The sequence below is a fragment of the Tympanuchus pallidicinctus genome, unplaced genomic scaffold (genome assembly GCF_026119805.1).
Source record: "Tympanuchus pallidicinctus isolate F22 unplaced genomic scaffold, pur_lepc_1.0 scaffold11, whole genome shotgun sequence".
NCBI classification, from domain to species: domain Eukaryota; kingdom Metazoa; phylum Chordata; class Aves; order Galliformes; family Phasianidae; genus Tympanuchus; species Tympanuchus pallidicinctus.
In genome coordinates this window covers 11689014-11702677 of record NW_026294627.1, presented here as the reverse complement: position 1 = coordinate 11702677, position 13664 = coordinate 11689014, and positions in this window count along the sequence as shown.

Sequence of the window (13664 nt, the reverse complement as noted above, 5' to 3'; positions counted from 1 at the left end):
GCCAGAAGGTGTATATGAATGAATCCTTTATAGATGTTACATTGGACAGAACATAATCTCAAAATCTGGCTACTTTTTCCTGACCTGCAGTGGTTCCAACAGTTTCTGTTGAATAACCTTATTATTTTATAGTTTATTAAAATACTGTGACCGTGTCCCTTTCTTCTAGAAACTATAACTTTAATAAAGATTCTTTAAAAAACTATTTTTCATCTTCAACTTCTTTGTTTATTTTCTCAACTTCAGAAAAAATTGCTATGCATTTAAGGATTCTTATTGACCTATATATTTTGTCAGCTTTGTAGTAAATTAATGCTGATAATAAAATCACTTAAAAGTGTTTTTTGGCTTATTTAAATTCTCCGTAACATAGAACTTCATTCTTCATGTGTGGTTTTCAGATGAGTTTTGTTTTCACTGTACATCTTATGATAATGAATTACTGGGTTTCAATATAGTATTCCAACTTGTTTAAGTTATTTCTGATCTAGTAGTAAGGTTATTCTTTTTCACTTTCTTTCTGAACATTAGAATGTTTCATAAAGGTTTAATGAATCTACTGAAGTAATTTAAATGGCAGTAAAATGAAATGGTAGTTATGATTTATGGCCCTGCTATTATGGACTAATTGTGGAATTCTTTTTTACATTCAAACTTATCTCCAAGTCAATTTACAAACAATGAAATATGCTATGATGAAATGCCCCTCAGTAATTAGTTTTAAAACAAATAAGATTAACAGCTAATACTGAGTCCTCATCTATTTGGCCAAAATACTTCTATTTGAAAGTGTAAAATCATTGGCCAAGGCACATGAATAATTCAGAACGCATCTGAAATTAGTTATTATTAATCTATGAGGAATGTAGTCACTTAAGGAAATTGCAGGTTGCAGTCACAATAGAAGGAGTAACGCTAATTCTGTAAGGAGTGGGTCCTCAGTGCATCTGGCACTTGCTTCTGAGTAATTCTGTTGCGTGGTGGTTTGAGGTACGGCTTGTTTCCTCACATGCATTTTGCTTTAGCATAAGGAATGTAGTAGTAATACCAAACACATTGGTGCTGGAGTGCTGTGGGCTGGGCATGAGCCATAGCATTGATTTTTGATGTTAAAAGTGGGTCTTTCTGACACATAAGAATAGACGATATTTGCCAATATAATGTGATCAAATTCCATCAGTTTTCTAATCGTTTCCATTTCTATTTGTTTAAACTGTGTGATGCGTTGTTCCTGCTGCAGAGTTTTAGCCCGTGTACACATGTGCAGATGTTTTTATATACGGAAAAAGGTGTTACATCTGTTCTTCCAGCTGGTGAAAGGAGAACTAGGAAGGCTCAGTGCTCCTCATGCTTTTCCACATGTACTTCTGGGGGCTGCTGGATGGGGGTCAGTCAACTTTCTGACCTTCGCAAATCACCAATCTGCCACAGTGGTGGTTTCCTCCCATCTGATTGGGGCTGTTCTCAGAGCTAGCTTAAAATTTTGACAGTGAAATGCTACACCCTTCCTCAATCTTCAGTAGGCTTATTCAAGTCCCATTTTCACCCTGTGATAGTGATTAGTGACATAAGGAATGGATCTTCTGCTGTGGAAAAGTGTCCTCATAGAATTGGAGATGCCAAACCTAACAGTGTTACTGACACGCGAGTGAACAACCAGCATGCTTATGTGCCAAGATCTACCCTTAGCCAGTTTTTCTGGTTTACATTGTTTATGGAACTGTGATTTTGGGCCACATATTAAATTTTGCAAGGTTATTGTTGTGCCTGTGCTTTACCACTGAGTATACTATATACTGAAGTTAATTAGGATGTACAATTTTAAATGGAATGTTCATAGCTTTAAAGATACAGGATGGCAGTTTGTAGAGCTTTTTCGTGTACTTTTGCCATGTGGTAACATGACACAGCTCTAAGAACCACTGATAGCTAAAACCACAGGAAGGAATCTGAAAGGTCAGTTAGTAAACAGTGCTTAAGCTTCAAAATATATTTTCACTTACGATGTTATTTTTTATATTCATTGTAATCTTCTAGAGTATCTCCTTTCATTAGGGAACATGTTCCTAATCCTTGTTTCATAAAAGATGATCATGTTTCTATTAATTTGATAGTTTGGGGGGCAGCTAGCATACTTGTGAAGGCTCTAGTTTCATTGCACTAGACACTGTGTTGTTAGAGCTGTGGTTCTATCTAAGGACATCACTGTCTTACAAATAAATGCTGTGCTCATCCTTTGCATGGTGCTTGTCTTTTAACTAGAATGTTCCTCATAATATTACTTTTTTTCCATATAAGGACATATTATTAACTTTTTTCCTCTATAATTGCTCAATATTCCTTAACAATGTAAGCATTAAACCAAGAACTTATTTTACAGTGTTAGCTTTATCAATTCAAGATAGAAAATCATTCCATTCAAATGTATCGCTTTGTTCACAGATTTTTAGAATTCTTTGCCTCAAAGCTTATATTGATGCTAGCATAGTTTAACCCCACCAATGATTCCAGCCAAGTGCCACAAATTTATTGGTCAAACTTTGCCTTTTTGCATTTTTGCAGCCTAGCGAGTCACAAGGTACTTTGTTTTTGCAGAGTTAGCTCTACAGGTTTTCATCTGGAAATATTCCCATGATGAATAAAGAGGTTGATGGTGAGTCAGAGACACTAAATAAGTTAGTTCATCGGACTATTGGAAGCTACAGCAGGTAGGACACTGGTGATTTCCTGTGAAAGGTGGTATAGTAACTATTCTGCTTCCAAAACTAAGCAGGAGATACAGGATCAGCTATACAGGATACAGAAGAAAGTGTTACTACAACTGCTTGCTTCAGCAGTTGGAATTTACCTGGAGATCTGGCCCAGACCATCTCAAATCAATGCTGCTCATAAAATGAGTGTCCAAGTCCAGTAAAAAATCAGAAACTGTAATGAAGATGAAATTAACAGAAGAAAGGAATTGTATAAGGTAGGAGAATAAACTGTGAGCCTAGACCATCAGGAAGGGCACGATGCTTTTAAGAATAGTAAAAGGATCAAACGCATTTCCTTTTCCATTAGTAATTTTTGTCCTTTGTAAGTTGTTCCTACATTTAGGAAAGATACAGGCATGGGAAGACTTTTAAGAAATTGTATTAATTGTGTCTATAATTTGTAGACAAATGGAGTGGACCAAAAGCAGGAGAAATTACTATTCTTGAAGAATCACACCTCCGCAGCTAGCCCACTTTCGCTACCGAGTGCCCTATTTTGAGCTGGGCTGTGTGTCTCAATAACTCTTTGCTGCAGTATGTATGTTACTTAAGTGTGAATTTTACTTGCTGTGTATGTAGGAGAAAATGTTAAGTGTTCTTACACTTCATCTGATTTCTAAGAAAAGAGCATTTCAAGAAAATCCTGATCTTACATTCATTGCTTCTCCCGATGTCAGATGAGAAACGTAAGGAACATTTCACTTGTGAGGCTCCCCAGCACATAAAAATTATGAATAATTTGTCTTCTAAAATAACTGCAGTTTCTTTATCTCATGCAGATTTCTCTTTCCAAATTAATGTTGTTATTAGAAAGTCCTTTTCTGTTTGGAATGCGAGTTTTTCTCACTGTTAAAGGAACTGTTGTGCATGGGCCATGGGTTGCAGCCAGGTAGGTCAGCATCTCTGCACGGGTTGGTCGGAGTCATTGTGACAGCTATAGGGGAAGGAGAGTCCGTGTAAGTTTTTTCATCTAAGCATTAAGTAATGGCAGGTGTTGTTTAAATGTTTATAGTGCAACAGTTCCCTAGACGAGCCCAGAAAAGTCAGAAGGCTGTGGATGAACAGGGACATCTATAGCAAACACTACCAAATGTATCATTTAAAAATATGCTCTTTTAATTTTCTAATCTGTGTTCTCTGTTATGTAATATACACATCTCCTATGAGAAAAACATGTTTTTTGATTACTTGTTATGAATTGATGCTCTGATTCAGAAGTCACAATGTACCATCATGGGGGCCATGCAATTCAAACTGAAACAACATTGGCCCTTCCCTGTATCTATGAATGCAATAAGTGCTGCACTTCTTACTTGCTTGGGTGCTGCCTGCTTTTATTACTCTTGTGACTGCTGCAAACTTTTTCCACTCAGGAAAGGGCAATTTCTGCATACAGCTCAGTTATAAGAGCACTGTTTTAAGAAAGCACAGCTACACTTGCAATATTACAGTCAGTAACAAGACTGTGATTTGTTACTGAGCATTATCCTTTAAATCTTTTAAATATTTCATATAATTTCATTGAAATATTTGAAATAATTTTATTGTTTGAAGAGTAGTATTAATGAATACAGTTGCAAATATAAACAAATGCAGAACTAATATATAGAGAGAACCATCATATATCATTTTGGCCTTTTTGTTTAAAAACAAAAAGCCAAGGCATGCCACTACACTTAGATCTACCATAATCTACTCTGACATACGTTTTCTACCAAAGTTTCAGAGCCTCCTTCCAATCCTGTGTGCCTAAAATTATCTCCTGGCTGCTTTCATCTGTTTTAAATCCTTATTTGAATTGAGAAAGACTTAACCTATATGAAACTCTTCCACTGAACCCAAAGGATCCAGACTAAGTTGGTAAGCTTGTTTACCTTCAGGATCTTGTTTAACCATAGAAATAGCCATATCTTGCCTATGACAGTGGGACACAGCGAAACTTAATGGTTTCGGTGCCAGTAATTATTATTTTACCTACTTCTCCAAGAGCAGTGTCTGATGTCAGATTTGTGCTACTGGAGCAGTGCTGAAGTCCCGTGAACACTTTCAAAAAATTCATTTTTCCTTTTATAACAGTGGAAAATCGTGCTCTACCAAAGAAACAAATCAGCCTTATTCTTCCCCACCCCAAAGCGCAGACGTGCGCAAGGATTTCGGAGCAGCAGATCGTTCCGTTAGCAAACATTCTAACAAAGATGTTACCACTAGGGGTCTCCTTGACTTCAGAGTTCAAACTCGAGCCCAGAGAGCAGCCCAAATTCGACTACCGCGTAATTCAGCCCAAACCGAACTCTTTCAGTGCCTGGAGATGGCGTCAGTGAGCACAACCAACCTTATTTCTTAGCAAGCCACTAGTTTTTTCGGTTTTTATTTTTTTTTTCCTTATAATTCTAGTAAACACAGGAACTAAGCACAGCAAGCCTAGCCACAGCAAGGCTGCAAGTCTACCTATTTATGCTAATATTTCTTGGCATATTTATTTTATCATGAAACAAAATGAATAAAACCAGACCTTTAAATAATGTTTATCCGTTGGATAAGCATTGCTGCAACACTAAAGCAAATTGCTGGAGTAAGACTCAATTTTGAAATGTGACATAGACACATGCAGTTAAAAAACATATCAAAGCGTCTGATTATGATAGCTATCACTAGATCAGCCAGCTGTATGGCTTTTAACAGTTACTCAAGTTTGTGGGTAATCACAGAAGAGTATCACAAATGGGAAGGGATCCCTAAGGATTATCCTGTGCATTGTAGCTGATGGGAGTGCAAGCTGAAAGTCAATAGAAAGCAGTCTTCAGTGATACAAAGTGCTTTGAGCAACGCAACACAACACAAATGGATGTTTCTCAAAGCAGCTCGGCTTCTAGCTCCTTAAAACACAAATCTTGGTATTGCATGATAAAGTCAATTAAGACGTAATGGAATTCAATCCTAATTTTTCCTGTAATTTAATGATGGCCATGTAAGAATGAATAAAAATTATACTTTTGTTGTTGGTTTTGTGGTTTTTTTGTTTGTTTGTTTGTTTTTGTTTGCTTTGCTGAGACAAACAGTAGATTCTTGTACCAGTGAACTGGGGCTCGCTTCAAGTGGGTACTTGAAATGCTCAGAATACTTAAAAATATTTTTCCATATGGAATATGAAGGTGCAGTAGACTATTACAAAAAAAAAAAAATAAAAAAAAAAAATCCCATATTCATGAATCTTAAATATCTCATGTTAAGGTCCTAAGTTTCTTGTGGAATTCTACTATAGCTCTTAAAATAATGTAATAATAAAATCAGTGAAACTGAATATGTCATGTAGTCTGTGCATGCTGTGCCACAGAACTATGGGCTGAAGTAAGAAACAAAAAGTTTGACAGATAATTTAAATTACTTTTCTATTTCTGTCCAGATAGCCAATCTTCCTGCTTTTATCCTATTTTTGTTGCAAAATTATCATCTTGATACTTTAAATTTCCAGCATTTCAGTGAAGTTCCAAGCTGAGTAGGGATGTCATTTAAAGACTTTACTGGTTTAGAAGACATTCTGCAATGCACTGATTTTGTGAATGGAATCAGTCAAACCAAATTGCAGTAGGCAGAATTTTGAAGGAAAATGAACACTTTTGATTTCCTTTCTGACATTAATGCTGAGCCATGCAGTTCGTTATGGAGATGCAACTGATTCCTATTGGAATTGGGAAACACATGAGAAATCCTCAGTTTTGTGTTTCAGTGTAGTTTCTGAACAATACTCAAAGCTCCCAATTTCCATCTAACTGGACAAGTAGCAGGACGTGTTCAACATTTCACATCAAGAATATTTTTCCCACTTCATCCCTCCCCCATTCCCTTATATATATACATATATGTATAAATATGTATTAAGTCTTTGGATACTCTATATATATGTCATAAAAGAACAGCTATAATAATTGTGTCTTTTCCCCTATGATTTGAACCATACAGGATTTTATCATTTCTTAAAAATATGCCAGTGCTTACGTTGTGGCTTAGTATTAAATATATAGAGAACCTGAGTACCCAGCACTCCTTATTTTCATTAGTATTTTTGAAAATCTAGTTCAATGCATGTCTGAATTGCTACATATATTTGCAAAGGTGATTAATTCCCTAAACAAGCAAACAAAGGAAATTGAGCTGTAAGTCCTATACTTCCCAAGAAAACAAAGTTCTTAATACAAATATTACTGCTTACTCTTAATCTTCTTAGCTGTGTACCTTGGGTCCTGGAGCATCCAACCAAGTGCACAAGCTTTGGTCAGAGCTGGATAATCACTTCTTTAGAAGTATGTTTTAATAGTGTTGAGAAGATTGCAGGTATTTGGCCATTTCACAAGCAATTGGCCTAAGATGAATTGACAATGGCATTGCAATGTTGAAAGCTTAAGCTCAGAAGGTAAATATGTATGGCATTTTTTCAATGGCATTTTTTCAGAGATAAATACAAACCTGAAGCTCAGGCTTCCTAAAAGTGACAAAACTCTTGTTTGGGCCCAGTAATTAATTATCTTGTGTTGGCAGGAACAATGATCAAATTAAGTGTGACAATAAGCCTTCCTGTATCTTATTTTTATGATTTTCATTATTTCTGTTGCAGAAGGCACTGTTTTTGTTGGTATAGTAGAGTGTTGTGTGCAGAATACTGGCTCAAAATTCCTGTACCTCCAGGTAATCTTTTTTGAACAGAATGGTTTGGCAAAAGCAAAGGGAAGTAAAACCAAAACTGCTCACCCACTGCTGGCAAGAGCAGCGCTGGGTTTGGTCTGCAGCCAGGGAGTTTCTGTCTGGCCCCATGTTTACTACTCACAGTCACTCAGCCCAGAGCTCTCCTGAACTGCAACCACTGCAGCTCATGGTTTCTTTCTGCTGTTAGAGCCAGTGGCAATCTGGAGCACAGAACAAAGCAACCAACAGACAATAATAGCTCCGTACTGCAGAAGAACTACAGTCGAATTGTTCTGTTACAATTCTGTGTCAATCAAGGCCTAATCAACTATTTGGGTAAAAATAATTCTTGTTTTCTATTGTTCAATTTGGCACATAGCCATCTAATAACTTTTCAGTTTCAAAGGTAGTTGGTGTTCAGCAAGTCAATGCAGAACACTTATAGCAGTGCTTAGTAACTGTTTTGGATGTCTAACTGGAATAACACTTCTGAGTTCCACGGACTAACAAAGTCACAGCTCTGCGTTTAGAGATCAGCAGTTAGAATTCAAGATTTACTGCTCATTTGACTCCTCATTCCCTTTTATTCTGGGATGCGACGTCGCATTTCTTATTACCTGCATTGGACGTAGAAAATAAGCTATTTATTTAACTCCTTCATTACCTTGCAGTATGTGCTGTCTCCTCATCCTTTGCCCTTTATCCTTTTTGGACCTGGAACTGCAAATCATACCAGCGTGGGTTCTCCAACTACCATGAATTGCAGGATCAGATGTTAAACCTGGGAAGCTCAGAAAGAGGGAGCACATCCTTCAGCATGACCACACAGTGATGCTGACACTCCTCTCTTTTGAGAAAACACATTATTTTTTTGTTTTCAGAGGCTGACATTGCATCAAGCTCTACCTCCTTGATCCAAAACAAAGTAATCCTGCAGACAGAACTGTAACCAAAATCATGTTCTTTAAAGTATCACAGCCAAATAGATGGATCCTGTGCATAGGCAACAGGGGCTCCCACTGAAGGATTTCCAAAGCAGGGTTAACAGCAGCACCATTGGGCAGCTCTGAAGACACTGATAAACACACGTTTTAATAATTTTATAGTTATTCATAGATTGAGATTTAGTGAATGTTTTCTAATACAGACCCTGAACTGGTTCCAAGTGTATGCAGTGAGGAAAGATTCCAGAGAAAGGGAAGGACAACAGAAGCTTTTAGACCAGATGAGCTGGAGCTAATGGAAAACCTGTTTGCAATACCTACTGCTGAAACTGAAGGGTTTGCTATGATCCTCATTTACTGAGAAGTGAAATAGGTTGTAACCAAGGAGCTTTTGCCCTTGTTATTTGTTACTTTGAATCTCAGTGAGCTTAAGAAGATGAATTAAGGATTGGCCTATGTTATATCAGGTATGCAGCATGCATCACAAAATACGCCATAAGGGTAAAAGGCAAAGCTACTGCACAAATCTGTGTACCTTCTCAATCCTTCGTCTGAGCAGAATGTTTGTCAGTTTGATAATCTCATATTTCTGAACTAGTGCCTGTGAATTATGAGTACCAAGTGACCTGAAATCCTAGACTCAGTCAGCACTTTTCTTAGTGATGTATTTTTGACCCAAAACTTGTAAGAAAATCAGAGCTTCAGTGTTACTAGTTAGAATCATATAAATATTTTCCTTTTCTGTTTCATCCAGGCAAAGAAATTGATTCTGAAAGGAAGTTTCACTATTTCTTTCTTGTATACTAGCTATAATCAAATATCTATGAAACTAAAAATGAAAACCGAGCATGAGCAACTTCCATAGCACAAAAGAGAAAGCTGAAATCATCATGTAATAGAGCTGACTTGCAAATGCCACTCCGCATGCCAGAAAACAGAAGCCAGCAACTGCTTCTACAAACACAAAGGTGCTGGACACAACATGTCTTCATTTCATCCATTTGACTGGGACTTTCTGAGAGCAACCATCCAATGTGGTCATTAGTTTATTCTGGCACAAAAAGTAACCGCATATTCCGGACTGACGGGAGAGCTTATGATCTTAAGGAACATGTGCAGCGCTCTAGATGGGTGAAGATGTGAGAAATCCAAGAAATCAAAGTCTATCTGTACATTATTTCAAAATACTCCCTCAAAATCCCTTTTGGAATACTCATGAATTGCAAAATAAGGGAAATTTTCATCATCTGTAGAGTACTGAAGGAGGGGAACGAGCAGCTGCTTACTAGTTAAACAGAAGTCCCTCTGGCAAGAAGGCACACAGCACATCTCCGCTCTGTCAGTGACACTGGCGGGCTTGCGATTTGTGGTGGGAGCAGTGCCCAGAGGACACCCTCCTGTCTATGGCCTCCCGTCAGTGTTGCAGTGCTGCTCTTAACTTGAGTGACCTACTACACACCTGTTCTCCGTTCAGTGGCTCTGTGCTTTGTATCTAACTCGTGTTTTATCATCTGAATATAGGTACTTTGTGAGCCTGACTGAGCTGGTGTTTGAAGCATACAGTCACCTTTAAAGCTAAAACTTGTTTGATGATTGCTTTTCTCGTTAGATATGTGCTGTCATTTATTGACCAGTGATCATACAGTACCTTGCTTATGTTAACCTCCATATTAATGAAAATTGCAACAAATGTGTTTTAGGTTCTACCTTAGAAAGACAGAAAGACAGCATTTTCCAAGAACAGAAGTAACAACACTGCTGCTTCTACGGCCTGCTCTTCTTTGGTTATTAGATGTTACCAAATGTAGAAGCTCTGATAGATGAAGCCATGTAAGATGTGTATAATCACCATAAAGCCAATATGCACTTACTGCTCTGTGCGCCCTTTAAAAATTAAGTGATTTCATGGTTTCTTGTTCAATGTCCACGATACTGCTGATATTTTACATTCCTACTTCATAACATTTCCACTTTTTATTCAAATCCTTCACATTCTCACATAATTTCAAGTATAGTGGTATCTTTATTGAGCTTTCTCTTGCTCATGAGATTGCCTTTATATAGATTAGGTACTTTGCTTCTCCTAGGGGTTCTCTATCCTACACTCCTAGATTTTCTTAGATTATTTTCTCAAAAGTAGCATTCTACCACTTGCCTGATTTTGCTGTGGTCTGCTTTCCTGAAACCAATTATTCTTACTCCAACTGCTCGCATCTGCTCTATCTTTCCAAAAGCAGACTTGTTATTGATACGGTGAAGAGAAACATAAGCTGTGGCAAGCAATACAGTGTTGTTACGGTTGCAAAGTAAGAACTGTGAGTAATTCTATAGCTTTTTTTTTTAATCTGAAGGTTTTATTTCATATTCATGTTCAGTTAAGCACAAGTGGAAAAAGCATTTATATCATTAATTTCTCCTGACAGCTACAATCATGGTGTTTTATTTTTACATCCAAGGATCTCTTAAAACGTTTACAGCAGAACCCTGCAAAATTTAGCAAGGGTAAAACCATGAGAGTTGTGTGGAATTAATACATTTGAGATTCAGACAAATATGTATTTACTTAAATCTGTATGAAAAGCAAAGAGGGATACTTTCTACCTCATTTGAAAAGACACTAGTGATTTATATTAAATAATTGAATTTCTTTTACAGAACACTAAAGCTTTCACTGAATGCTAAATAGCAGATTCAAAATATTAAAAGGACAAAATCCACACACACAGAACTTCTTGGAATGGAGCAATCAGATGAGGCGTCTGGCTTTTTCTTTCTACAGAGCTTCTTTATCGGTTTGGATTACTGTCAGTACTGTCAGTTCTGTTCTTTCTAAGCTCTGATGCTCAAACTGGAAATCTTTCTTGAGGGACAGCAGGAGAGAGCACACAGTTCAGGCAAAGCTTAATGTATAACAAAAGAAGGCCAAGAAATTCACTGTTCTGTGGCACTCTGCAGCCCTTCCTGGTACAGCAAAACCACTGCTGGTGTCACATTCCAGTGGTGGATGCTTCCCACACCAGCTCAGATGGCCAGCCACCTCCCACTGAAGTAACCTGGGGCTCAAGCTTCTTCTCCACACTGACAAGAAAGAGACTTGCTGTCTGTTCCCTACAAATCCATGATGTAAACAGCAATTTTGTGGTTATCATTCTTAGCAAAAAAACAGTGCTTCCAGGAACAAAATCCTCTTTGCTTGGAAAATGGGAAAGAGCAGTGGCAGCAACTCAGACTTCTATATTGTATAGATTTTAGACCAGGGCAGAAATACCGTCCCTCAAAAATCTGCTGATGCATTATGCAATTCCTAAGAAGACAAACAAAATTTACAGGGCCTAATGTAAGAGAAAAATATTTATGCGGCTTAGTGCCAGGACTCTGCTCCATCCCCCTCTCTGCTAACTCAGCATAAAAATGAGTTTTTAGCTACTCTGTACAGACCAGGAACTGATGCTGCTTAGCTACTCTGTACAGACCAGGAACTGATGCTGCTTAGCTACTCTGTACAGACCAGGAACTGATGCTGCGTGGAGCTGTAGTACTGACTGCAGAGCATGGAACAAGATTTTGAGAGTTCAGTTAGAAGTGAGAAAAGGGAGAGCATGGGATAGGATTCTCAAACTTTATTCATTGAACAGTTATGGCCCAGGCTCAGGGCAGGCAGATGACTTGGAACCTAATATGAAATTCCTTTGAGACAGCAGATTATGAAAAATGTCACTGGTATCAGGCTGAAGCATTCTGCAACTGCATTTCTTTTCATTACTGCCACTGCATTTCCTTCCATCCCATGCTCTTTTCCTCAAGCCAGCCTTCTCAAACCCACAGTCATTACTGTTTACCTCTCCCATTCTTTTCAGAAGATTCCCTGTATGTTATAGAATCATTCATGCTGAAAAAGACCTTCAGGATCATAAAGTCCAACCATTAACCTGGTCTACAAAGTCCCATCAGTAAACCATATCTCTTAATGCCATGTCCACAGGGAAATCCCATCTAGGTTGGAGATTCCATCACTCTCTGTTCCAATGCTTGAGCACCTCTTGAGCACTCTTTCCATAAAGGAATTCTTCCTAATATCCAACTTAAACCTCCCTGGCACAACTTGAGACATTGAGAATGCATGATTCCAGACAATATCTCTGTTACATGTCTGCTATGCAGCCTTACGTAGGTCACTCCAAAATAACACCTCCTATTTATTTCCATGGAAACTACAAAAGATACAAAGAGCATAACACTATTTGATAGAAGAGAGCAAATTCTCAGCTATAAAGCAGTATTTTTCAGCTTAGTCTCCACCATTAGCTATGTGTTTTAGCCTGGATGCTGTGCTCATAAAAATCTACACGTTTTTTCACAGCTGTTAGGATGGCATTGTTGCTAGGAGAATGCTGCCCACACTGACCAACTTTCAGTGTGCCAACATCCCTTGTTTGGCCTCCATTAAGTTTCACCAAGAGTCAGTGAATGTCAAGGGGTGCAACTTTTTCCATGTGGAGGAATACACACCTTTGCCTCCTGAACACTTCCACATCTATAGAATCATAGAATCATGGAAACATATAGAATCATAGACAGGGTTGGATTGGAAGGTACCTCAAAGATCATCAAGTTCCAACCCCTGCCATAGGCAGGATTGCCAATCACTACATCAAGTAGTAGATCAGACGCCATCTTGTCAGACTGCCCCTCTGCTGCCATCTGTCACATGGCAACAAAACATAGTGGAACAGTGGCAGGAAGGTTCCATCTCTACTGTCATACCACCAACATCAGCCTTTGACATTGTAGGTCAGTATAATAAAATAGGAGGCATTACTTTTGGAGCATCCCTCTGAAGTCTGCTTCTAAAAGACAGAAAATACGTGAGACACATCCTCCTCCACTAACGCAGCCCGGAATGGCACGTCTGCTGCTCTGCTACTGAGCAGCACATAACCCTGGCATGCCCACCGCACAGCTTCACCAGGCTCATCCAGCATCCGTACCTGTATGTGCACTGCCTGAGCTTCAGCACCCAGCAGTTATGCTTAGGCCTTTGCTAATGGTTATTCCACATCATGCAGGACCTAACTGTAATTGTGATTCTGGTGATGAGAGGAACCTCCAAGGCAATATTTATGGTGGTTTTATTCTCTTGAGTAAATTATCTGGTAAAATGCATAATCAGAAGTTGGCTTCAGCTGGAACTGCAGACACTGCTGTTAAGAAACAAATCATGCTCAGAAGCCACAAACCCGAATAGAGGCCTCAGCAAAAATACGATACTCTCAGAGGAGGCAGCAGA